Source organism: Physeter macrocephalus, chromosome 11, assembly GCF_002837175.3.
Source record: "Physeter macrocephalus isolate SW-GA chromosome 11, ASM283717v5, whole genome shotgun sequence".
NCBI classification, from domain to species: Eukaryota; Metazoa; Chordata; class Mammalia; order Artiodactyla; family Physeteridae; genus Physeter; species Physeter macrocephalus.
The window spans coordinates 7,737,909-7,764,606 of NC_041224.1; the positions used below are offsets into that span (position 1 = coordinate 7,737,909).

At 50.0% G+C, this 26,698-nt stretch overlaps 1 long non-coding RNA gene across 2 annotated transcripts in view; it reads right to left on the minus strand.

The window, feature by feature from the left end:
- Window positions 1-26,698, minus strand: part of LOC102985498 (uncharacterized) — a 69,356-nt gene that overhangs the window by 30,150 nt on the left and 12,508 nt on the right. For both annotated transcript variants that reach the window (XR_008618477.1, XR_008618476.1), the window contains one exon: window positions 19,069-19,163. This is a non-coding gene — a long non-coding RNA (uncharacterized lncRNA). The remainder of the gene's footprint in view (window positions 1-19,068; window positions 19,164-26,698) is intronic.

Genomic DNA, 26,698 nt, shown 5'->3' on the forward strand with positions numbered 1-26,698 from the left:
CCCGGGGCCGCCGCCAGCCTCCGTGCAGATGGCCCGCCCGCCGCCCTGCCCGCTCCTCCGCGCGGGGAGCGCGGCAGCCGGCGGGTCGGCGGCCGGAGGGAGCCGTCTGCGTCGGGGGTGGGGGCCGGTGGGGGCCGGCGGGGGCGCCGGGCGGGGGGGCAGGGCCGGCCCCGCGCACAAAGGAGCCCCGGCGGCGGCCCCTCGGAGGACAATGCAGCCCCGGGGCGCGGGGGGCTGCGCCGCGCTCCAGCTGCCTCTTCACAGCGAGGCCTGCAAACGTGCCCACTTGATTCTAAATCCTCTTAGGCGCTCGCCGTGTGAACCGGGAAGGGGGTGGCCCTCCGAGCCTTTGCAGCCCCAGGCCTGGAGCCCGGGCGCTCGGCGAGCGCTCTGCAGCGCGCATGCAAATAGCGCCGGCCTTCTGGAGACTTGGGCAGAGTCTGCAGGCTAACCAGCAAACGCCCGGTCCGGCCCTTCGGTGCCTTGCGGGGTCCTGAAAAATGTGAAGGGTGTGTCCCCTGGAAGGACTTCCTGCTAAGTGTTCAGAAAAGCCAGCTGAGCTGCGCTAAGTCGTTAGTCACCCAGGTATTTACACTGGTTTTCCTATTTCCTTTCTCTCTTGGCCTCTGTGGTCCGTGGTATAAAATTCCTAGGAACTCCCACCTAAACACCAGCTTCCTGTTTATGCTCTCAGTGGCTTTAATGTTAAGCTGTTGAAAGCAGTTGACCAAGTCTCTATGAAGTGACCAGCACAGGTTTGCAGGTGAACAGAGAAAATAAAAGGAGGGGCAACCTTAAACCCAAATGGGTAGGTCAAAGGTTCGGGTTCATTTTTAATCACGTATGTCAGAATCACAGGGGGAAAAGGTAAAAGTGAAGTGTAATTTGATGCCTCAGATCGTGGCTCAGTTTCATTTGGCCCCTGTGTCTACAGAAACCTGTAAAATATGATCCGCTAAACTACGAACGTTTACGTTTCTAGCAGTTAAAGGCCTTTTTTTCTAATGTGGCATGACATTCTTTTGTTATAGAAGGCTAAAGTTCGCGCGACAGCACAATGTGTGTGCCCCCTGTGTGTGCCTTACACCTCCCGGGGCTGTTCTTGCTTAAGTTCCTGCAGCAAAATGTTGCATTTATGTAGCTACCTGAATTGCAGCCTCCCTGACCTGGAAAGAACCTTAAAGGGCAGCTCACCCAGCCGTTTTCTGATGCAGATTTCCCTGTAGGACTCCCACCAAGTGAAGGATAGGATCCCTCTGGAATTCCCTACATCAGAAGAACCTAGGGGTAAGAGGAGAATAAAGACGCAGACCTACTAGAGCAGGGACTTGAGGACATGGGGAGGGGGAAGGGGAAGCTGGGCAAAGTGAGAGAGTGGCATGGACATATATACACTACCAAACGTAAAATAGACAGCTAGTGGGAAGCAGACGCATGGCACAGGGAGATCAGCTCGGTGCTTTGTGACCCCCTAGAGGGGTGGGATAGGGAGGGTGGGAGGGAGGGAGACGCAAGAGGGAAGAGATATGGGGACAGATATATATATGTATAACTGACTCAGTTTGTTATAAAGCAGAAACTAACACACCATTGTAAAGCGATTATACTCCAATAAAGATGTTTTTTACAAAAAGAAGATAGCATGTTTCCTTGACAAACTGATTTTTTTTTAAGGTTTTCGATCCATAAAACTAGAATCTGTCTCCACTTATGGAGCCAGGCAAAATTAATCTAATTTCTCTTCCACATGATATTACTCTTCAGGTATTTGGAGGCAACTCCCATGTCCCCTCAGAGTTTTCTCCCAGTTAAAAACCTGCAGATCCTTCGCCAGTTTCTGCCGTGGGTCTGAGCCTCCTGCACCATCCGAGTATCTGGAGATGCTCCAGTGTATCTGAGTCCCTTTGAAACTGAAGATGGTGTTTCAGTCATGCGGAAACTCAGCCTAGGAGGCAGCACGGGAGGAATATGGCTTAAAACCAACAGGGAAAAGCAAACCATGGCCAAGTTATTCAGACAAAAATAAATTTTGATTTTCCATTTTAGTCTTTTTCTACTCTGTGGCAATCCTGCCCGACTCGGTTTTGAAGCCCAGGAAAGAAGGAAAAAGCTGTATCGCTAGCTAGCACCGAGCCTTTCATGTTCTTGCATTTTATCCTCACAAAACCCCTCTGAGCGGGTACTATTGTTATTCCTCTTCTACAGGCTCCAAGGTCAAAGAATCCACCCAAGGTCACATGGCTAATAGGTAGCAGAGTGAGGTTTCTAACCTGTGACTTGCGCTTTCCATTTCCTGAAGCGGCTGCCCTGGAGCCCCTAGTGAAAGCGGAGGTCCTGGACTGGACTCGTTTCTCAGCATGTTCTAGGACATACAGCTTTAATGCAAGGCCAGTTCGTATACATCCTATTTATACAGTTACAAAAACTTTTGAAATGCAAGTTAAGAACTTTAGGGGGGAAAGTTCTTTCTGGAAGCAAATGAAACAGAAATTCCAAGTGAAAGCCAAAAGTCAACCCAAACATGGTTTTATTCCAATGGCATTACTTAACGGTGAAGTGTTATATTACCCTTGCGTTTCCTGCCTGGGCTCAGGATAGGCCGGGCCCTTGATGCTATTTCGATTGTCCATGTATCACAGCAACGCCACCGCCCCTGACTCACGCCGGCCCTCCAACATGTCAGTTACTTAAGAAAAAGGGTAGAATGTTTCCCGTGCACGCACTGTAATTTTTTTTCGTGTTGCTCAGCCTGCCAGAACAAACGTAAAACCACAGAAAGAAGATTTAGATCAGCCTCTTCATTGCCTGGCTGTTATTTTACAGTTTTAGGAGGGGTTGGACATCAAACACTTGAAACTGTCATCCACACATTCCTTCTCGGAATAAAGCAGCATTGGCGTGGACCCCTGCTAAATTATTTTCTACCCCCAAATGTTGGAAACTTGTGCCCTCCAGGAAAATACTCTACAGCAGACACACTGAATTAAGGGAGTTAGTTCTGAGAAACTCTCTTGCGGTCTATAATAAACTGGCACATGTTGACATCTGGCCAGATGGATTCTCCGCCTTAGCAGGGGTGTTGCTTGGATGTTTAGTTTTTCTGATTTGTTGGCTATTATAAATAGTGCTTGAGAGAATTTTTTCTTACTGCCCTATCTAAAGCACCCACCCCCCAAAATCACTGTCACATAAATCTGTTTATTTTCTTCAAAGTACTTATGGCAACTTAATGCTCTATTCCTTACACGTTTGTTCATGGTCTACCTTCTCTTGATCACGACTTGTGCGTAAATCAGGTAACCTGGTCTATCTTGTTTATTACCTAGCATACAGTAGGTCCTCAGGAAATGTTTTTTGAATGAATACATCTTTCGTGGATGTATATGTTGCTCTTACACAATTTTCTCCTTCAGATTAATTCTTTGAGTTGTCAAATTCCTAGAGACAGAAAGTAGGACACAGTTGCCAGGGGCTGGGGGACAGGGGGAATGGGGAGTTCGTGTTTAATGGGTGCAGAGTTTCAACTGAGGAAGAGAAAGAAGTTCTGCAGATGGATGGAGGCGATGGGCGCACAACGTGAATACACTTAATGCCACTGAACTGCACATTTTTAAATGGTTAGAATGGTAAATTTTATAGTACCTGTCTTTTACCACAAGAAAAATAAATGAATCCTTTGAATTGAAATTCTTGGGCTAAGGGTAAGTGTGTATATTTTAAATGTGGGTATATGTTACTAAACTTTCCTCCAGAAGTGATGTCAGTTTACATGCCAGCTACCAGTTCATGAGAATAAGCATTTCCCAGCACGCTGGCAACATTCTTTCCTCAGTCTCTTGATTCTTTGTATTTGGTAGGCAAACACACGCACACACAACTGTATAGTTATTTGTGTCACTATACTTATTATTAAGAGTTGAGTATATTTTTATATGTTTGGCATTTCTTCTTTGGTAAAAAGCTTGTGTGTTTCCTTTCCCATTTTTATTGGGCTATTTGTTTCCTTTTATTGATTGGTAGAAGATCTGTGATCAGTAAAGATATTAACTCTTAGTCTGTTATATAGTTTGCAAATATTTTTCCCAGTTTATTTTTTCTCTTTAAATGTTATTTGTAATTTTCTGCTGTATGAAATTTAAAATTATGTGCTGCTGGGCTTCCCTGGTGGCGCAGTGGTTGAGGGTCTGCCTGCCGATGCAGGGGACGTGGGTTTGTGCCCCGGTCCGGGAAGATCCCACATGTCACGGAGCGGCTGGGCCCGTGAGCCATGGCCGCTGAGCCTGCGGGTCCGGAGCCTGTGCTCCGCAACCGAGGGGGCCACAACAGTGAGAGGCCTGCGTACCTCAAAAAAAGAATTAACCGATACATCCTCTGGGCTTCCCTGGTGGCGCGGCGGTTGCGCGTCCGCCTGCCGATGCAGGGGAACCGGGTTCGCGCCCCGGTCCGGGAGGATCCCACATGCCGCGGAGCGGCTGGGCCCGTGGGCCATGGCCGCTGGGCCTGCGCGTCCGGAGCCTGTGCTCCGCAGCGGAGGGAGGCCCGCATACCACACACACACACACACACAAATAAATAAAATAAAATAAAATTAGGTGCTGTATCAATACAATGTTGGGATGAAAAAGTCCCTTCTTCCTTCCAAGATTATAAAAATAGTCACCTATGCGTTTATCCAGTACATTTGTGGCTTTGTATTTTTATATTTGATGCATCTATATGTTGATGGTAAACAGTAAAGATCCAACTGAATTTTCTTTTAACAGATAAGTTATTCTATCATCGTTTATTATAAAGTCCATATTTTCTCTCAGTAATTTGAAATGACATCTTTTTGTTGTAATAAATAGCCATCTTCTGAGGCCCATGTCATTGCTCTATCTGTCCCAGCACCAGACGTGCTGTTTTATGTACAGCGAGTTGCCAATATATTTAGACGGTGCTTATTGCCGTAAATCTTATACTAGTGACTAACCTTTAAGAACTGATCCATTATTGGAAAGATTTCAAATTATGTACAATTGTAAATTGGAAAGGTAAGGCCAGACAGAGGACTTCCTCTACTGGGAGTCAGCAAGGAGGATGCTTGTGAGGACCAGTGGTAGGAAGGAGAGGGCTTGGCAGGGATGACGGGCACAGCGTCAGGTCTGCCCTTGTATCCCAATCACATTCCCCAGCGAGATTATCTCAGTTACCACGTGGTGGACAGAAAGCTGGTGGCCCTTGCCCTCTAGGTACTGAGTTGTCTCTCTGCTACTTATTAGCCTTGTGGTCTTGGATAAGTCACTAAAGCAATCTGCTTATCTCAAGGCCAAGAACAGCTCCCAGCATGATCATTCTATAGGTTAAACTGCACATTTAGATGCACTCTGCAGATAGCATCTAAATATTTATTACCATCATTATCATCGCTATCACTGCGACCGCTGCAGGGGAGACGGTTACCCTCCCGTGTCTTCCTGCTTCCTGCCCGTTCACCTGCACCCGGGCCCGGCCCCTTCGCTGTGAGACATCCCTGTCCTCCAAGGAAGAGCTGCCGACAGGACGGCCAGGCTCAGAGGCCGCCAGCGCGCGAGGGCGAGTTCCCGGGCCGGGGCCCTCTGCTGCGCCTCCCCCAGGACCCCGCTGGCTGCGTGTGCTCCATCTCTCCCCACGGACACAGTCTCAACTCGCTAGTCCTCACGTTTACATTTCCTCGCGGGGGAGGAGGTCTTCGTGTCTGTGTGGCCTTCGGTCTAGACCACAGGCTCCGATCCAGCTCAGCCGGTGAGCGCTGCGTTGGGGGCCCTGGGAGAGAACAATGCCGGGTGTTTGGGTTGCCATATTCTGCCGTGGTTCCTTGGGTGCTGTCACAGGTGTTCCGCAGTGACACACAATCAAACCCCATGGGAGGGGGACGGACGGACAGAGACTTGGGGCACTGCTAGTTCCCTAACGATAATACCATCCCGGATGTCAAACCCTCCCCTCTGTGGCCTCTAAGCTCTGACAATGACCCGCCCCCAGCCCGGGTCGGTCACTCCCACGGGGAGACTGTGGCGCACACAGAGTGATAGTTCAGTGGACGCCAGTTACCGTGGACGTCGAATGGCGGACGCCAGTTACCGTGGACGTTGGATGGCGGATGCCAGTTACTGTTACTTCTCTTACCACGGGCTCTGCAGGCAGGGAGGTGGGGTCCTGTGACACGGGGAGCTGCTGCGCCCGGGTCTCCGCCCCCACGTGCTCAGCCTGCGCTGATTCCGTGCCCTCCAGCCCCTCTGAGCCCCCGGCCTGGCACCTGGCTCTCTCTCGCCCTTCTACTCTCTGGATCCAGCCCACCCTTCGCCCCAGCCCCTGCCTTTCCCTCCTCCACTTTGCCGGGGCTCCTCACGCTCTGTCTCCGTTTCTCTGGGTGGTGTGTCACCAGGCATCTCGCCAGGGTGGCGAAAAGAAAACCTGACGCGTGTTCAAGGCATCCCACGCCCAGGCGGGACGTGAGAGCTGCCAGCCCGCGGGGGTTCTGTGAAGGACGGGCACACCGCGAGCCGTGGGCACGGCCAGCCCTGGAGCCTGCTCTTGTTAGAGGGAGGCCGGGAAGCGTCACTGGCACCTCCGTGCAGTCCTGCAATGCCCGCGCCACTGACTGGGAGTCAGAGGTGGGCAAGACAGACGTGATTCTCAGCCTCCTGGGAACTCAGTCCAACGGGGGAGACAGATAAACACCGCGAAACACGCGAATAAACAACCCAGTGTGGCGAGCGCTGTCCAGGCGCAGCCGGGTGCTGAGGTCAGGGCCAGGGGGCCCGGCCCGTAGGCCCACTCAGACCTGAGGCCAGGGAAGCCCTCTCTGAATGCCTTAATCCCACTTTCAACATGAACTCTTTTCTCATCCCATACAGATCTGGAAAGACTTCCATCAGCTCCTCTTACATTTTGCGACTTTTCTAGTGACAAAAACAAAACCAAAAAATGATCGCCAGGTGGTAAGTAGCGAAACCTGCAAAAGAGAGCGTCCCCGGCCCCAGTCACACTTCCCTGTTTGCCCTTGGACACCTTTTACTTGATTGCCCTGAGGTCTGGATTAATTTTTCCTGGCCCGAGGCCCACGCTAATTTACATGGCTATTCTATATAGGGGTCAGATCCAGGAAGACAGCAGGCCAGCCTGGATTCACAAACAGAATCACATCCATCCAATAGCTACGAGCTCCATATACTCAGGGAGAAGAATGGAGGGTAATGAGAAATCCTACCGTGGCCTGAAAGCGTGACTCACCAGGGTTGCCCTGTGGTCAGGCTGATGGGTAAAGCACTCCATCATCCTTATGTTCTCCTTGTCAAACACTTGTGGGATTCCATTTTGGGCTTTAGACATGTAATTATGGTTCCCATTGTTTCCAAAGCCAGAATGAAACCTCAGATGATACGATTAATTGTGAGCTAAGTGGAGTGCCCTCTTTCACTGTATGCCCTCTTCTACGACGGTCATGCAAATCCTCGTTTCCTGCAGCAATACTGCCGAACCACGCCGGTCCCTAAGATCCACGTTCATGTTGTCATGTGTAGCTGTTGTTCCGAGCGGGGAGCTGGTGGACTTGCTTACAGCTGGGGCTAAAATCCACTACGGGAAACTCCATTCTTTCACTGTATCTGTTGGCGCCATCAACAATTCTTTTGGTCACTGGCAGTGTTTGTTCATTTATTCACATATTCATTCACTCGATCAATCAAGAAAGACTATTTTAGGTCTGTTACGTGGGAGGCGCTGTACTAAGTGCAAGGTGAAAAGGCAGGGTCTCGGAACTAAAAATAGAGCTGCCATATGACCCAGCAATCCCACTGCTGGGCATTTACCCAGACAAAACTCTAATTCGGAAAGATACGTGCACCCCTATGTTCCTAGCAGCACTATTCACAATAGCCAAGACATGGAAACAACCTAAATGTCCATCGACAGATGAATGGATAAAGAAGAGGCGGTACATATATACAATGGAATATTACTCGGCCATAAAAAAGAATGAAATAATGCCATTTGCAGCCACATGGATGGACCTAGAGATTGTCATACTGAGTGAAGTAAGTCAGACAAAGACAAATATCATACGATATCACTTATATGCAGAATCTAAAATATGACACAAATGAACTTATCTATGAAAGAGAAACAACCTCACAGACATAGAGAACAGACTTGTGGTTGCCAAGGGGGAGGGAAGGTGGGGGAGGGAAGCAGTGGGAGTTTGGGGTGAGCAGCTGCAAACTATGATGCATAGGATGGATCAACAGCAAGGTCCTACTGTGGAGCACAGAGAACTATATCCAATATCCTGTGAGAAAGCATAATGGAAAAGAATATATACATGTGTATAACTGAATCACTTTGCTGTACAGCAGAAATGAACACAACATTGTAAACCAACTATACTTCAATAAATTTTAAAAACCTCGAAAAGGCATGGTCTCTGGCCTCAAAACTGTCCGGCTGGGAAGGGGTCCACCTTGGGGCAGGTGGTGTATACGAGTCACCTGGGCGTCTTCTAAAGTCACATACGTCTGCTCTTCTCACCCCAGACTCGTCCGAGATTCTGATTTGCCAGGTCCAGAGAGAGGCCCTGGCATGTGGATTTTGAAAAAACAAGACTCCTACAATAGTTCTGATTACACCCTTGGGTGAGGAACCACTGGTCTAGTGATCTTTCCAGAACTCTGTAGAAATCAGCTCCTTTTCGTGGGGCAGTAGGGCCACAAGCCCCTCTTGGCCCAAGATGTCAGGAGCTGCCCTGGGCCAGGGGTAGCGCGGGCTCCCGAGGGCCTGTTCCCAGGCACGGGGTCGGGCCTGCACCGGCCACCTGCTCTCATGCCGACTCTGGCTGGGGCATCTCTGCTGTAGTCTGTCCCCGGCCGGGGGCGCCCCCTTTGTGCTGAGCTTACCTGGTCCCCTGACCTCTTCCCTGGCTCCGAAAGCCCGCCTTCTGGGGTTGGCTCTGCGGTCACGCCTACCTCGTGACTGTCTGAGCTCCCCTGTCAGTGCCGTGGGGACCCAGGGCACCTGGCTCTGCGGGCTGAGCAGTGTGCAGACGCCGACGCGGTCAGAAAAGTGGCATTGCGGGAAGCGCCAAAGCTCCGAGGAGGAGCTGGGCCCCCCCGGGGAGGCCCCGCCACCGAGGAAGCTAAACAGAGCGGGTGAACCGGGCTCTGACAGCAGCTTCCGAGCGAGCGCGGGGTGGGAGTGGGAGGCCAGCGCTTTACCCAGAGCCCACAGGTGGGGGGCGGGCGGGGCCGGGAAAGGCCTGGCGGAAAGCAGGCCTCGGAAGGGACGCGGCCCCGCGGGCTCCGCCCCGGGCAGCAGTCGGCGCGGCCAGGCTCCGGTCTGAAGGCCGCACGGTCCCCCCCCCGCTCGGCTGTCACTTTTGGGTGAACGGCAGCGGTTTGCCTCGCGCAAGGCCTTTGCCGGCTCGGGAACTGTTTGGCTTTGTTTTTCATTGCTAGTGTCACGCCTGATTATTTTGGACAGGACATTCTGGCCTGAATACGGCGGGTACTGGGGACAAGTCAGAGACGGTGTGTTCACCGGTTTACGGTGTAAGGCTGCGTGTGTAGACTGGGCCAGCCAGCCAGGGTTTAGGGTCCGTAGGTCTCCTCAATGGGTGAATGCGGTCAACCCGGAAAGTCTTGCTTAAACTGCAATAAGCTGGAAAAGTACAAGTAGAACCAGAATTAGCTGGTGTACGTTTGCCAACTGTGGCGATTTGCTAGGTTTTGACCTTCAGTCGTCACATCCTCGCGCAGCGCGTCATCCGTGGGTTCATTTGCTAGGCTTTCCCTACGGGGGTGTCACCGGTGCCTCGGAGGCCGACCCCAAACCACGCCTCCTTCCTCATGGCCACACCCCCTGCCCTCATACATGGACCACCCGGCGCACATGCAGATAAAGTGAACAGACGTGCTCCCTGCCCCTCAAGTCGCCCCGTCGGGTGAGGGCGACAGCCACAGAGCAACCGCTGCAAGGTGCTGGAGCCTGTGGTGGCGTCTGACCGGGGGCTCGAGGACGCAGAGCCGAGAAGCCAGGAGCACCGCTCTGCGGAGACCGGGGCGCACGATCAGGTCGGGGGCGGGCGGCCTGCGAGCCTCGGGGGGCGTGCGCGGAGGGCAGGCCGGGAGGCAGCTCGGCGCCGAAGCCTGACCCGTTGCTCCGTGAGTGGCTGTCCTGCGGGTGCCATGCCTGCCCCTCCGCCTCTTCGGCGTGAGTACGCTCCGCCCGCAGCCGCCCTCCAGGGCCTCAGCTCGGCTGGAAGAGAAAACTCAGCCCCTTGTGCTCGGGAGACGGGGAGGGCGCCGGCGGCAGGCGTTTCTTTCTCTTCCTTTGGACGTTGAAACAAACCACATCGAACTGCTGCTGGGATCTCCGTGCAGGTGTCCCACAGAGCTGGCAGCACACGGGTCTCCTCCCGGTGCGGCCCCGATGGAAGCACGTCCTGAGCCCTCAGGGAGGTCTGTGGCGCGAGGCTAAGGATAGGCGAGCAAAGCAGCCCAGGCTCAGGGATCAGGGTGCTTTGCAGGCCCCAGGAAAGGCAGCTGGAGCAAGCTCAGGCCAAGCCTCAGGGTCGTGAGAGACTTCCCAGCTTGGCTCCGGGAGCTGGGAGCGACGGGCAGGAAGTGGTGCAGTGGCCGTGTGCGGTCTGCAGGGCCAGCGCTCCCAGCGACAGACAGACACACACGCACACGCACGCGCACACACACGCACACACACCCACCCACCCGTGAACAGCTCTTTGCTTTAATCTCCTTCAGTGGAAACTGGGATTTGGGGCAGAGTCCTCATAGCGGGTGGCCAGCTCTTGGTTTTCAGGGTCTTCTGAGTACGTATAGCCATCAGCCAGGCCGTGAAAAACACAACGTGTACCCTGATAAAGCCACACGTGTCCCAGGTTGACGGACGTGAGTGATGGCCAAATCCCGGAGCACCAACTTCTCGGTGCTGATCCGCAAAGGACCTGGCCAAGCCCGGTGCGTGACGGTGCAGGAGTCCCCTTTCTAACCCCTCCCCGCCAACATCTCCCCCCTCCGCCCTTCCAGCCGAGGAGCCCGTCCCCTGATCGCTGGCATAGTTTCATTCAGGGGACATGGGTCCGAGGGACTGGAATGATAATAGGTTTCAGTCCTGATTCAGTGTGTTCTAGGGCAGAAAAGACACCTCCTCTTTGCTTCTGAACTCCTTCCTGAAGAGGAAAGCAAAAAGCCACTCCCAGGAAGGCAGAGCAACATAGTCACCCCTGCATCCCCCGGGAACCACTTCAGGGGGCTTCTGTTAGCAGGTGGATGAGCTCTTTTCCACCCAAGCGTATGAAACCTGAGAAGCTCTGAGCGCATTGCTGGGACCCACACTGAGGGGGATGTGACTCCGTTTTTTAGACTCTGATAAGGATCGTTACCGAAATACCTAAGGCAGCTACCATCCACGTTTAGGAACGCATACATTTTAAAAATATGGAAAGGCTCTACCCTTTTACTTTTCATTTCTTTATTTTTTTGATTTACCTTATTAAGCAAGGCACTTCATTTTCTCCCCAGCTTTGTGGAGATGTAATTGACCAGGCTCTACTCTTTTTTTTTTTTTTTTTTTTTTGCGGTACGCGGGCCTCTCACCGTCGTGGCCTCTCCCGTTGCGGAGCACAGGCTCCGGACGCGCAGGCTCAGCGGCCACGGCTCACGGGCCCAGCCGCTCCGCGGCACGTGGGATCCTCCCCGACCGGGGCACGAACCCGCGTCCCCTGCATCGGCAGGCGGACTCCCAACCACTGCGCCACCAGGGAAGCCCAGGCTCTACTCTTTCAATCCTCACTTAGAGGAAAAGATCTTCTTAAACAGGTAGTTCTCTTACTCTTTCCCGACCCGGAGAAGAGTCTTTCTTCCAAGTACGTCCTCCTTGACGGCTGTAAGATAGGATTGACGGGAAAGGACCGGAGAGGGGATTAGTATTTCCTGAGCGACCGCTGGATTCCGGGTCGATGAATAGCCAGTGAGGCAGGATTCTAACGTGGGCAGGTCTCCTCCATCAGACTAGCTGAAGAAGCCTGGAGACAGGTAGCGTGTGTGAAGGCTGGAGCCTGAGGTCACACGGTCCAGGTTCGTGGAGACGCCGAGTTACCCGCTCGGCGGGTTTGTGTGGATTTCATGAGCGGACCCTCGAGCAGTCAGCACAGTATCCAGCACAGAGGACGTGCTCGGGAAACGCGAGCTCCTTCTCCAGTTATATCATTCCCAACCCATAGCTCTGAAACCCAAAGTTTATGTTCACTAAACACCGATTCATTTGGAAAGATAGACCTGGCATGAACCACAACTGCGGTACAAGAACGATGACTTGTGCTGATGCATATTTCGGGGGGAAAAGGCACAAAGCGACGAGCAAATAGTTTGCCTTTGGTGGCCTAGAAACGCGCTACTAGGCTGTGCTCCCCTCGCGCTTCTGCAGCAGCAGAGCTAAAGCTTTTGCCAAGCAGGAAACGACTGCACTCCCGGGGGGTCATTAGCTCACTGCGTGGATCAGGCTCTTACTTGATGCTTCTCCCTTTTATTCCAAAGAGATTTTTTTTTTGCAGTTATTCCATTTAGTTCTAAAGATCTGAAGTGTTATGGGATAAATTTGCTTATGGTGATGGATGGGCGTTTGGACAACCCAGGGCTTTGCTTCGAGGGCACTTTTATGAGCACTGAATATCACGCAGCAGGAAAAGAGCCCAGCACCCCAACCGAGAAGTGTGTGTTCCTCCCACGTTGCACAGAGACCAGGTGACTTGTTGAAAAGTGCCCAACAGATTGGTGACAGGCAAAGTGGGCTGCGTCGGCCATACTCTCACGCGGAGGGAAAATGAAGGAGCAGGTCATCCGCCGCCCATCTGCCTTTAATTAGAAACAAAGGAAGTCAGGGCTTTTTATCCACTGGAGAAAAACAGTGAAACTTGACTAGCTAAACACTGAAAATCCCTGTCATCAAAAGTCCATGGGATTGAGCTTCTGGAAGGCCAGCCCGGCGGTAAACGTTGGTGACGTGGCTGTCCAGCTGGAGTGGCTGCAGAGAGAGAGGGTCATGGGATGGAGCATCCTAAGCAGCTGGTACAGGAGTGGGGAGCGGGCCCTGCCTTGCCGCCTGCCCTGGAGCCCTCAGGTCCGGTCATGGGCCCCTCTGCTCTGATCTCCTGAGGAGAGAATGGCACCAGATATTTTTCCCTTTCCAGATGCAAAACCAAAACCCCGAGTCCAAATGTTCTCAGTCCCGGGAAAACGTGCTGAGACCTCAGAAAACTCATTCCCCCGGAGACCATTTTCCTGACTTGTAATTGGGTCGGTGATCACCCGTTTTAGAAAGGTTTGGGGTGGTCCAGTTTCCTCTGGGAACCCTGGAGGTTTCATGGTTTCAGTTTCCGGAGTTTTCTGCTGGCCTCGGAGTTCCAGGGAAAACTGAACTTGCTGAGGAAGGGAGCGCCAGCTGTTTGGCCGCAGAGGTAGTTTCATGCTGAGGAAAAGAAAACCCAATTCAGATTCCTTCCCCTTTTTTCTTTTTCTTTCATTTTTTTTTTTTTTTTTTTTTTGCGGTACGCGGGCCTCTCACTGCTGTGGCCTCTCCCGTTGCGGAGCACGGGCTCCGGACGCGCAGGCCCAGCGGCCACGGCTCACGGGCCCAGCCGCTCCGCGGCACGTGGGATCCTCCCGGACCGGGGCTCGAACCCGCGTCCCCTGCATCGGCAGGCGGACTCGCAACCACTGCGCCACCAGGGAAGCCCCCCTTCCCCTTTCTTGATACGCGGGAGCTGGGCTGAGCACAGCCTCTGTGCGGAGGGAGGCTTTGAAAGTTTCATCCCTGGTATACCTGTGTGAGAAAGATCTGGAAATTTCAGAAAGACTGAAAATTTCAAAACATTGTGTAATGAGCCATACTTTTTTTTTTTTTTTTTTTTTTTTTACAAGTGTCATTAGATCTCCTGCCACCACTTTGGGGTGTCAGAACCACTCAGCATCCAGCATCACCCTCCCTAAGGGCCCGAGTTGGTTATGACTGGGGATGGTGCGAGTCTCTGACTTCCACACACTCTAACGCGGTCCTCTGATCTGAAGCATGCAAGCTAGGTTTTCTCCCTTTGGAAAGATGATCCCGAGCAATTTGGTTGAGGAGCTATGCACGTTTCACAGCGAGGGGACAGGGGCCATCCAAAAGGATGGAAATTGCTCAAATGAACAATTTGCATTTCCTCTCTTCCCCGGGGCAAAATAAATGCAAAAACATCTGTTGTGAAAGTTAAAGTCTACTCTTCAACTCCTCCAACTTTCTCAGTCCTTGTTTTGTACAGCAGGCACTAACAGAAGGCAAGGTGGCTTTTTTTTTTTTTTTTTTTTTTTTTTTTTTAAATGCACGCACAGAGAATCCGAGCTACAACAAGGGATCCAGGGCACCAGTGTGGAGACTGAGAGTATCAAGTCAGGACAGTCAGCTTCTAGAACAAGTTGGTGGAGGGTCCCTGTGACAACAGAACTAATTGAGCAGTGTCAGCGAGCATCCCTGGGCAGCCTGGGTGGTCCTCCAGCCCGAGGGGTCATTACCCTGCTCTCTGTAATAATAAATGTCAGAAAGCACAGCCCATCTCCCTAAAGGAGCAGAAACCTTTCCCCACTTTTCCAGCCCCATCAAATATTTCTCCTTCCGAAGGCAGGACGGTCGTGTGTTTCTTGAAGCTAACCAAGTAGAGACGGTTTGCGGTGCAGGTGGAGAGTCACCTCTCTGAGGTCACTAGAGTCAAGCCTTCACCATCTGTTCTGGGGGAGCCCAAGGAGCCGCCGTGGGCATCAGATGGGAATTTCCACCTCCCAGCTACAGAGCCACTGTGGGAAGATCCGGCAACTCCAGGTCCGGAGCTCCGTATCCGATTAGGGCAGGTATTTCATCAAATGCCAAACACAAGTTGGTTTTCTTCTTTCCCTTCAGAGTTGCTCTGGCTAATTTCATTAGGTCCCTGAGCTTGGCATCAAGACCAATTAGAAGAGAATAACGATAAAGTCTGGGAGTGTGCAGGGCTAAATAGATAAAAAAGCTGTCGCTCATAGACCCCAGTGGAGCTTTCTGGCAGGAGCCACTTTCCAGCATCAAAGCCATTTGGAACTTATCTATACGATGTTTGACCTTTTAGCTGATACAGCTGCTTTGGTCTGATCTGCAAAATACCCGAAGGTTTTCAGCCATGACCTTGGCTTCCCTCTTCTTTTTATTTCTCCTTTTGTCTCTTGAACCAGACTGTTCTCTGAGTGTAGTTTGGTTCCACTGGCCAAAGATGTTAGAAGCAAGGGCTGGGTTCAGATATGTCACTCAGTCCAGCCTCTTTGCCCCTCACGATGAAGGAATGCTGTGCAAAGACCTTATCATTGCTGATCTTGGCACATTCCGACAGCCCGCCTGTGTGGGCCCCAGACAAGCCCCCACTGTGGCCAGCTGGATGGATGTCACCGGGGAACCCTCTCATCTCAGAGGGTCACTTCCTTTCTCAGGCTACAGCCACAAGAGCAGTGTCAACTGGGGCTGGGAAAGTAGGCCAAAGCAGAACTGGAGGAAAACCAGGCAGAGTGTGTTGGGAGGCGTCTGTGATCCACAGAGAGACAGATACCTCCTCTCTGTTGAGAGGTGACTCGAGGATTATCTCCATTTTCCTTCAGTTCCTAAAGGTCACGCACTCTGGTCCAAACCATGTAATTCACCGAAATCTGCACAGATGAACTAGATTTTTGCATCCAAATTTCTTTTCTAAGAATCAGCGTATTTCTATCTTGTGATCGTGTGTCTCCAAATATTGCCAAGTGTGTGTGTGCAGGGTGTGGATACACTGGGGCCAAACCTGGGTTGCCATCTGTGTGCAGACGTGTTCCTCATATGTCCTCCTCTGCCAGTTTGCTGCCTGGAACCTCAAACAGGAAACGAACTCTTTAATTCTACCATCTGAGCCAAGGACTCTGCCAAGAGGAAAAGATGCTTGTGGAAAATGTCCCACGAGATTTTCGATGATGTGCGGATTCTTGCCTGAGGTTAAGCTCTGAAGGAAGTTGGTGGCGGGGATGGGAAAGGGGTGGTCAAGAACAGGCGGTCCGTGGGTCCCAGAAGAAAGAAAAGTGCATCTGGAAGGGCATCAGAGGGACACGCAGGGAAAGGAAGACAACTTCACCTACGCCACACCTTGCCCGGTCATCGGTGGGTTATTCTCCTGGCATCAGCAGAGCAGGCCTACTGGTGAGGGCTCTCAGTGGATGGGAAGCTACTTTTCTCCACACCAACGTCAACAGCAAACAAAGCTGCCTCTGTGTCCGGTTCACCCTGAACTTTGCTGACCACCCTGCCCCCAGCAGAGCCGGGAGGAGCTGACTCGATCGTGAGATCCAGCTCCCATTCACCTGGTTATAGACACAGGGACGCAGCCATGGGTTTCCAAACCTTTGCTCCTGATGTGCCTTCAAGGGCAGGTGTCCACAGGCCCCTAGGTCTCCAAATTGGGAGAACTAATATTAAAGCAGCGTCTGCTCTAGATCCGATCTCCAACCACCTGGCCCTTTCCATCAGGTCCTCCAAAAGGCCGAAATAACCTTTAACACGGTCTAGGAAGAGTATCTTATCAGAAAGAGGGCTGAAAGAAGACCAAACTAACTCCCCGTCTTCCCTTCCCTGACTTAGCCAGGCAAGCTCCTCCACTAGTCTGTTCTCCTCCTTGATGGCCCTGGTGGGAAGGAAACATCAAGGACCCACGTGTAACCTTTTCTCATAATCACTTCTTAACTCTTTTGCCAACAAGTACAGGCAGAGCCCATGGTGTGTAAGTACAATGGAAACTCAACTGCTGAAATGACTGGGGATGTACTTGGTCTAGACCACCTGGGACCAAGTTGAAGAGACTGGATCCCAGCTGGTTGACTCCTCACCTTGAAAAAACTGCAAGAGTTGCCGAAAGGCCTGGAATCGCCAGTTGTATTTTACAGTATTGTGCCTATCCTATTTACAGTAGCCTATTTATAATATTCTATTCACAGTTTATTTACACAGGAGCAACCCAAATGTCCATCGACAGATGAATGGATAAAGAAGATGTGGTACATGTATACAATGGAATGTGACTCAGCCATCAAAAAGAATGAAATCATGCCATTTGCAGCAACATGGATGGACCTAGAGATGATCATACTAAGCAAAGTATTGATAAGTCAGAAAGAGAAAGAGAAATACCATATGATATCATTTATATGTGGAATCTAAAATATGACACAAATGAACCTATCTACAAAACAGAAACAGACTCACAGGCATAGAGATCAGACTTGTGGTTGCCGAGGGGGAGGGGGGTGGGGGAGGGGTGGACTGGGAGTCGGGCATGAGCAGGTGAAAACTATAGGATGGATCCACAACAAGGTCCTCCTGTAGAGCACAGGGGACCATATTCAATAGCCTGTGATAAACCAGAATGGAAAAGAATATAAAAAAGAGTGCATATATATATATATATATAATCACTTTGCCGTACAGCAGAAATTAACACAACATTGTAAATCAACTATACTTCAATAAAATAAATTTTAAAAATAACATAAAATATTGTGCCTATGAATACAATGAACAGTATTTGGTTTCACTATCAACATTTGTTTCAGCATAATTAAAGCCATTTCATTCCTTGAAAAAGTGTACAATCTTGTATTCGTATTTAGGGTCTGAGTTCCAGAGTGCCTTTTAGTTCTTTACCATTTCATCGTTTTAAGAAATCGTATAACATATGGAAAGAAAATGGAAAGATTACTCACTTGACTGGAATCAATTTGAAATCACTCTGAATATATTTCCTAACACTTCCTCATTGATTGCCTCGGAAATAAATAACCCCAAGCGGTAGCATCATAAGATTTCTCTTATTACTCTGCTTCTAAAATAATTTCCCAAGAAAGTGCGCAAAGTATCAAAATAGCATTTTCAATATCTGCCAACCTCACGCTCGCATCTCAGCAAGAAAGCATGCAACGCAACGAGTGAGGAAACTGCCTCTTTGTCAAACATAAATGTGGCACATTCTCAGGCGGCTCCTTTTCAACTAAACTGTCTCAGCACGCAGAGCAGCGGGGAGAGGGTTTGCTCTAGGACCCAGGCAACAACCCGACCTTCAGATGATTTTTCCAGGAGGGTATTATATTACGTTCCTGGGAGAAATGACGAGATATTCGCGGTGAAAGGGCACATTTTCTTTCAGAACACCCTGCTCCTTTAAATGCGTTCGAGTCTCCAGAATGTGTGCCTGACGGGCCACCGGGTCGCCCACAGAGTCCCCGGGATGCTAAGGAACTCTGTAACCTGACTGGCTGCTGCGATTTCCACGAGGCCTGACCTCCTCTGGACTCACCCCGCATACTTGCTTTCCAAGAGACGCAGCCTTGTCTTGTCTGGAGCACCGTGTGATTAGAAAGCAGCCGGGCCCACCCACCCACCCAGCAGCCACGGTCGCTGGGCACGGCCTCCGCCCGCCTCTGGCGGGGCGGCAATGGCTCTGCCCCGGCTGTCCTCAGAGGTGTCTAGTGGCCCAGCGATCCGGGGCGTGGCTCACCCGGAGCCCAGGCTTGGCCAGACTCACGGAGTGCCAGGCGCTGTCTGCTCGGAGCCTTGGGGGTGACACGGGGGCCCGTGGCAGCCGCGCCCCACGTGGCCTCGGGCGGCAGGAAGGGGTCTCAGTCACCTGGGGCCAGCTGCCCAGCGACTCCACCCGGAGTGCCGAGACCAGCCAGGGGCCTATCCAACGCCAAAGCCCCTCATCGCTCACACGCTTTCCCTGCAGACTCCCCAAATCCCAGCCCCCCAGGCCCCGTTTTTAATCCAGCTCTCTCTCCATTTCTCTCTACACCCAAGAAGATCCCTTGCCCTATCGAACTGGACCTCTAGTTCCCGTTTTCAACGCCCCAATGCCGGCCTCTGACCCCAGACGCTCTAAAAGCCTCTCGGCAATTATCTCCACACTCAGGTCCCCATCCTCCAATTCAAGGGTTACCCTATAACCAAATTTCTTTTCCAAAAACACACCTTTGGTCGTGTCACAATGTCATCCTCCTGCTCACAGCCTTCCAGTGGCTTCTCACGGCCTGGAGTTTCCTTAGCTGGGTGCCCTGGCCCGCTGCCTGTGGGTGTAAATAAAATTTTATTGGCACGCAGCCACACCCGTCATTTACAGATTGTTTATAGCTGCGTCCATGCTCTGATGGCAGAGCTGAGTCATCGTGACGGAGATCACGCGGCTTGAAACGCCTAAAATACGATTTATCCCTTCATAGAGAACATTGGCCGACCCCTGCTCTAAAACGTGGTCCCAAATTTCCTTTGCAGTTTCGTGTCTTTAGAGCCGGGGCGCTCCTGCCTTTAGGGCCTTGATTTCCTCTAGTCCGCTCTCTGCTGGGGGAAATGGACACCCCCAGGTCCATCCCAAGTGGACCCACTCACAGACGCTTTCAATGCCATCTCTCCCTGCTTTGGACCCATCACACACTGTTATGGCATTTTGCAAGTTCTGACTTTTATTGTAAATGTTAATGTGTGTTTCCCATCCCCGTTGAGTCTGGAAGTTCCCGGAGGGCAGGAGCCAGGTCTCAACCATCTTAAGCTCTTAACCCAGCTTCCTGCAGTGTCATTCAATAGCTGTTTGGAGACTTACCTGACTCAAAAACTGGGAGTCTTTTCTTCCAGTGGCTTCCAGAATAAATCACCAACATTCTCCCAGATATCCACGGGCACCCCAACACCACCCAATACAGGGGGGAGTTAGAGTGAAAAGAGACAGTGGTCTTAACTGATTTTGCTTCAAATCGCTTACTTTTGCAAATTAAAGAAAAAAAAACAAACAACAAATTACCATATGGTAAGGGCCCTTCCCAGGGCTTTGGAACAAGTCAGGGCGAGTGAGGGGCCCTGAAGCTCAGCTTTATCAGCTTCTCGGCAATTTACCTCTGTATAGAGGAGTCACTCAGGTGTGAGGGCTTTAATGCGATTGCCTAGAGAGAGCTGGGCCGAGAGGTACGTGCTCTGTGCTAATGAGGGCTCCAGACGCAGCTGGCACTCATCACGCAGGCATCCCCATGGCATGACAAGAGCCTTCTTCTACATTTTTTCTTTAATCTGGGTTTTTTAAATCTTGCAGGTTTGCTATGGAAAACAGTTTGGTAGTTTCTCAAAAAGCTAAGTGTAGAATCACTGTATGACCCAGCAATTCCACTCCCAGGTATATACCCAAAAGAACTGAAAGTAGGAGCTGGGAAAGATACTCATACACCCATCTTCACAGCAGCATTACTCACAATAGCTAAAAGGTGGAAGCAACCCAATGTCCATCAACAAATGAATGGATAAGCAAAGTGTATGTACATGATGGAAAATTATGCAGCTGTAAAAAGGAATGGTGTTCTGATGCATGAAACAACATGGATAGACCTTGAAAATATTACGCTAAGTAACATAAGGCACAAGAGGACACATATTTTGTGATTCCACTTACATGAAATATCTAGAAGAGGAAAATTCTTAGAGACAGAAAATAGATCAGAGTTTACTAGAGGCTGGAGAAAGGGGGGAGGGGAAATTATTACTTAATTGTTTTGAGAGGTTCTATTTGGGAGGATGAGAAAGTTTGAGAAATATACAGTGATAATGGCTGTACAACACTGTGAATGTAATGAATGCCACTGAATCGTACACTTAAGAATTGGTAAAATGGTAAATTTATGCTATGTCTATTTTGCCACAATAAAAATACCAAAATAAGTGAGGTAATATCTGAGGATCAGAAGTGAATTTGTTCAGATCAGGTCATTCATGCATAAAAAGTATCTGGCGGAATCTTTTGCATGAAAATATTTATCTAAAATGATTGCCATCTCTGGAATAAGAACACTGTAGAGCTCATATAGAAAAAAAATCTCACAGGTTAATTACCAAGCCAATGAAAATTGATATTAACCTGGTATACATTCACCAACCGTCCCTACACTTGTCAACCATCCACCATGGTTGCATTCAAGGGCAGTGAACACACAGGTTTCGAGAGATGGTGTGGCGTGTGTTTGCCAATGTTGTCTTCTAAAAAAGAAAAATTTACTCGGTGGCGATCTGCCTGGGCTAATTTCTTTCAGATCCTGAACTCCTTGAGGTCTGTTTAATATGCCTCCTTGGCTGTCTGTATAGATCCTGACAGCCAGCCAGGGGTGAGGGGCACCCGGGCAGCCTCACAGAGGTTCATCCAGAGCTTAAAAGCATTGATAAGGGAGGATCATTAAGTGAGCGGCAGACCACATGCCACCTGGACATTGTGAGCCATCTCTCTAAATGTATTTGCTACCCCTGCCCCAGGTTCCAGTCACCCTCTCAGTTGCTTTCTCTGGGACACATTCCGAGCCTGCATTAAGTAGGGTAAACAGTGCTTGATAGGACAACAAATTCTTAGATGGTTTAGCACAATCAGAGCTTTATTTTGCATTCCAGCACAATCTGAGACGGCGAGGCAGGTGGCCTTCTGTGAAGCTGATCAGGGATCTGAGCTCCTCCCATCGAGTGGGCCCCCACCCCCTTCAGCTGGGCGTTTGCCTGCGGATCCTACGCACGTGGCCAGAAGCCCGGGGAGCGGCTTGTGAGATGGCCCAGGTGTGTTTCCTGGGCCAGGCCCAGAGGTGATGCACGTCACGTCCACCTACATCCCGTTGGCCAAGACTCGGTCGCATGACCCCAGCAGGCTGCCAGGGAGTCTGAGAAATAGGTTTGGGTGAGTTCACAACAGGGTTTTCTGCCACGGGGATTTTACAAGCCACACAATCAGTGCCCTTCCCGTCCCCTGTCCCATTTTATCCTCACTGCACCAGGCAACAGGCATAGCCTTGCCTTCCAAGGGCAGGAACTGGGAGAAACCTTGAACTCAAGGCTCCAGCCTGGATACAGGCTGCGGCCAGGAGCTGCACTTCCACTTTCCCGGCCGAGGCAAGACTTCTTTCTCTCGCGACCTGCTCTGAGCTCCAGGGCAGACCAGGCCAGCCTCTGCCCAGAGGGAGATCTGCTCAGAACATCTGGGCTCCAGATGCTGCCGGCTCCCCTAATGGCTCCGAGGGCAGGGGAAGGTATTGGTCTTAAGCCGTAAAATCCTGCGAGGTCTGCTTTTTGTCTCTGAGAGCTCTTCTCTCCCCTTGCGCTCTTCGAGGGCTGAATTCAACGGAGCCAGCCTTCTTTGACAGCTGACAGGGAATTCTCCGAGGAGGACAGTTGATTTTGGAACAATTCCTGCTGTCAGTCCTGTAAAGCCCAGTCTTCCTGACCCACAGGACATGATGACAATCGCACCTGTGTCTGCAGTTAGCCTCTTGAGGGGCTGCACTGGTAAAAGCGTGTCCAAGCTTAAGCTGGACGGCGCGGGAAAGGACGCGCTCGTCGGGCTGAGTCTCGCGCTCGCTGCCCTCCTCCTTGTGGCTTTGCTCACAGGCCCGTGAACGCGTGCTGCCGAGGTGTGAGGACGCAGGCAGCGGGAGGCACCTTTGCCTCCCCTAAGTGTAGGTTTCCACCCATACGTCTGCCTTGGCATTTTATTTCCCATGAAAGCGGTCCTTGGCATGAGGTGTGCGTCCACTGCGTGACCTCTTAATTCATAGCAGGACTAACAACATGGAGAGCTGAGCAGATTCCTAAGTGGTCATTCATAACGTGATGTGGGGGAAATGAAAGGGCACCGCGTGCAACTTTAACTGTCCAAGGTTGCGATCAAGAACGATCACACCTTCAAACTTTCCTCCCAGTGTATCTTTCAGTCACACAGCCCTGAACTGGGTGGATGGTATGCTGACCCCAGGAGGGATTTTTTATGCTTGCACGTATAGCGCTGTTACTAAAGATGCTTTACAGATAACTAGGAGAAAAGTAAATATTTGTTATATTAATACAGTATATAAGAGCAGAGAGGCTCAAAAAGACACTTGCTTTAAGGTTAGGGAATGTAGCTCTCTCGTGTTCCGGTGAGAGGGCTGAGATCTGGGTTTTGTTTTTTTTTTTTTTCACCAGTTCTGAACATTTACCTCTTCAGGTTTGCTTCCTCTGTACCACAGTGGAGAAGAAAGGCATGTGCCTTTGGGGGGGATGCTTTCAGATGCAAGGAATAGCCTATCTGACCAAAGGTGAGGTTTATTTTCTCACATAGCCAGACATTCCTGGATGTCGAGTCACGGGAAGGTTGGCTAGTTCAGTGGCACAGAAACATGATCTTTCTGCTCTGTGGCCCTCAGCCATGCCTCCTCGTAGCCTCAAGATGGATGCTGAAGCTCCAGACATCACATCTTCACAGAACTAAGGCCAAAGGCTGCAATGTCTTTCCTCTTGTCATCCGAGAGAAATACCTTTCTTAAAATCCTCCGCAGACTTTCACTTGTATCTCAATGACCTGAAGGGAGTTCATTCTTATCCTTAATGTAATCATTGGCAAAGGGGAATGGGATTATCACAACTGGTTTAGACCAGTGGTTCTCAAACTTCAGCATGAGTCAGAATCTCCTGGGGGGCTTTACTACAATACAGATTGCTGTGTTCCTCCACCAAAATTTCTGATTTAGTATATTGGCGATGGGGCCTAATAAATTTGCATTTCTAATAAGTTGCCAGGTCATCCCCACTCCTGCCAGTCTGGGGACCATACTTTGGGGACTATTGGTTTAGACAGATCTGGATTCATTTTCTGGGGCTGAGGGTAACAGGAGGAACACATCAGGACCAAGTCAGCAGAAGAGAGCTTGGTAGGTCGGCAGCCAGTCCCAACCACCTCATGTTTTCCTGCATTTTTCCCTGCGTTTTCTGAGTACATACCTAGACTCTTTGGGCCTTTTTATCGGGACCACTGCAGATTAGATGGCTTTACTGAAATGTTTTTATTAATTTGATTCCTACAGCAAGTCTTTTCCTTTTGAAACCAACATAAATTCTGAGTCCATCGGTGTGCACTGCTTAAATTATGTAGAGCTTAAATGATTTCTTTCACTATCTATTACCTTTTGGCCTTCTCTGTAAAACGTTATCAGTCTTCACGTTTGTTCCGTCATCCAGTTTATTAGAGCCATCTTAAGAGCCTCACAACCCTCCTAGCTCTTACCAACCTAAACACTTCTGTGTCATCAGCAAATTCTTTCACACTGCCATTCGCTTCATCCTCCAGATCACTGACAAGTATATCGAGCTAAATTACTGGAACTACCAACTTGAACTTCAGCCACTAGCAGCACCTGAAACCCTGTGACAGCAGCCTTCAATCGGTGTATCAGTTTCTTACATGAAAAAAAAAATCCATATTTGATTCCTTTATTTCCTGTGCAGAGTTTGTAGCAGATATATAGAAATAGATATAAACATGATTATACAGAAAGAAACTTATCTTGTTGAAAAGTCAGCGTAAATGGCTTAACATTTTGGAGATTTGGCGGCACTAAAGGTGGAGATTTGTTTCGAGAGACACAATCCCATGCCCAAAGAGCTAGCTACTTGATACCAAATTCCACCATTAGAAAGTCACTCTTTGGAGTAAATGAGCATCTCGTTTAAAATAAGTGTCTCCTGAAAGGTTAAGGCTAAGAGCGCTAGCCCTAGTCGTATATACCAAGCTGAGCGTGAATCCATTTATTAATCCTCATTCGTCCCAACTGTGATCTACACACCGAAAGGATGGAAAGATGGAAGCAAGGAATGGATTGACTTGGGAATTCAGGATAGCAAACCTGAGTTTGCTACCTAAGTACACACCTCTCTGGGAGGGAATTCCCAGTGGGCCCTGGGCCGCCGAGGGGGTGACAGGGGGAACTGGGTGTGATGCTTGTACATCACGAAAGGCCCCAGAAGGTAGCAGTGGGGACAGAGTGGGGACACGTCTCTCACAGTCTGATCCAAGACAGCCCTGTTTAGTAGCTTAACGCACATCTTCATGAAGATTAATAAAGAGCCCGGGGATGTTCTTCTTATTAGGGGAACGTTGATACCTGAACTCCAGACCAGCCTTTCTCCCCTCACCTCTGGTCAGAACAGGTTGATGGGGCCCAAGCCTGTTTTTAAAGCCTAGCCGTAGCCCTTACCTCAACCAAGCCCCACAGGGCCAGAATCCAAGATGAAGGAGCTGAGGTATGAGGGCTTTTAGGTGATTCACCAAAGGCCATACGGTTAATGGCAGAGCCAAGATTTGGTGGGCAGTGCTGCTTCTATCACACCACGTGGTCCACAGGGTCAGGGCTGCTGTGGATGGCTGTGCGGCCTGTGCACTGCACAAAGGCACCCAGGTGGCGGGTGACAGGGCAGCAGGAACCAGGGGTCCTCTTGTGAGGAGCACCAAAGCCCCAAATGTACTGGCTTAGGCTTTGCTTACTCATTACTAGCTCTTATTTTCCTGCAAATGAATTCACCCCAACAGACCAGAATTCTTATGTTTATATTAGAGTTATTTATATAAAATTGGCTCCTGTAAGGCGGGTTCTAGGTGTAAGGACGACTTGGATTTCTCAGCGTCTTCCTGAGCGGTCTTCCTGCCTCAGTCTTGCCTCTTCCAGTCGCAGGGCCAACACCACGTTGCTTCAGGTATAATGAACAAACAGTACACGGTGTGTTTTAAAAGTGCACAATTTGAAATGCTGACACGTGTGCATCCACGAAACCGCCCCACAAAGTGATCAACATGCCCGACCCCCCAAACTTTCCACCTGAACTTTTGCAATCACTCTCCCACCCCCTCCTCCCAATGCAGGGAACCACCCAGCTGCTTTCTGTCCCCAGAGGTCAGTTTACATTTTCTAGTACGGTCTGAATGGAATCATACAGTCCGTGCTGATTTTTGTTTGGCTTCCTCGCCAGCATGATTATTTTGAGCTTTATCCATGTCCTTCCATGTATCAACAGTTCGTTCCTTTTTTATTGCCAAGTACTATTCCATTGTATGGATGTGCCACAATTTCTTTATCCATTCACCTGATGATAACCATTTGGATTGTTCTTGGTTTTCTTTTAATTCATTAGTTAATTAACTAATTAAGGCTATTACAAACAAGTCTGCTATAAATATTTGTATACACGTCTTTGTACGGACATAGGCATTTATTTCACCTGGATAAATATCCAGAAGGAGAAAGCCTGGATCTTATGGAAAGTGTATGTTTATAACTATTTAAGAAAGTGTCAAACTGTTTTCCAGGTATTTGTGCCATTTTACGTGGTGTGTCAGAGGTCTAGTTCGTTCGCATCCTAACCAGCAATTCACAGGGTCAGTCTTTTTCACCACAGACGTACAAACAGGCACACAACAGTATCTCACTATGGTTTTAATGTACATTTCCATAGTGCATAATGATGTTGAGTATCTTTTCATGTGTTTATTTGCTGTCTCTATATCTTCTCTGATGAACTGTATGTTCAAATCTTTTGCTCATTTAAAAAATACAGTTGTTTGTTTTCTTATTGCTGAGTTTGGGGAGTTATTAATATATTGTGGATACCAGTTCTTTATCAGATATGTGATTTATAAGCATTTTCTTCTACTCTCTGGCTTATCTTTTCATTTTTTTTTTTTTTTTTTTTTTTTTTTTTTGTTATATGCGGGCCAGTCCAATCTGTGGGCTCTCCCATTGCGGAGCACAGGCTCCAGACCCGCAGGCTCAGCGGCCATGGC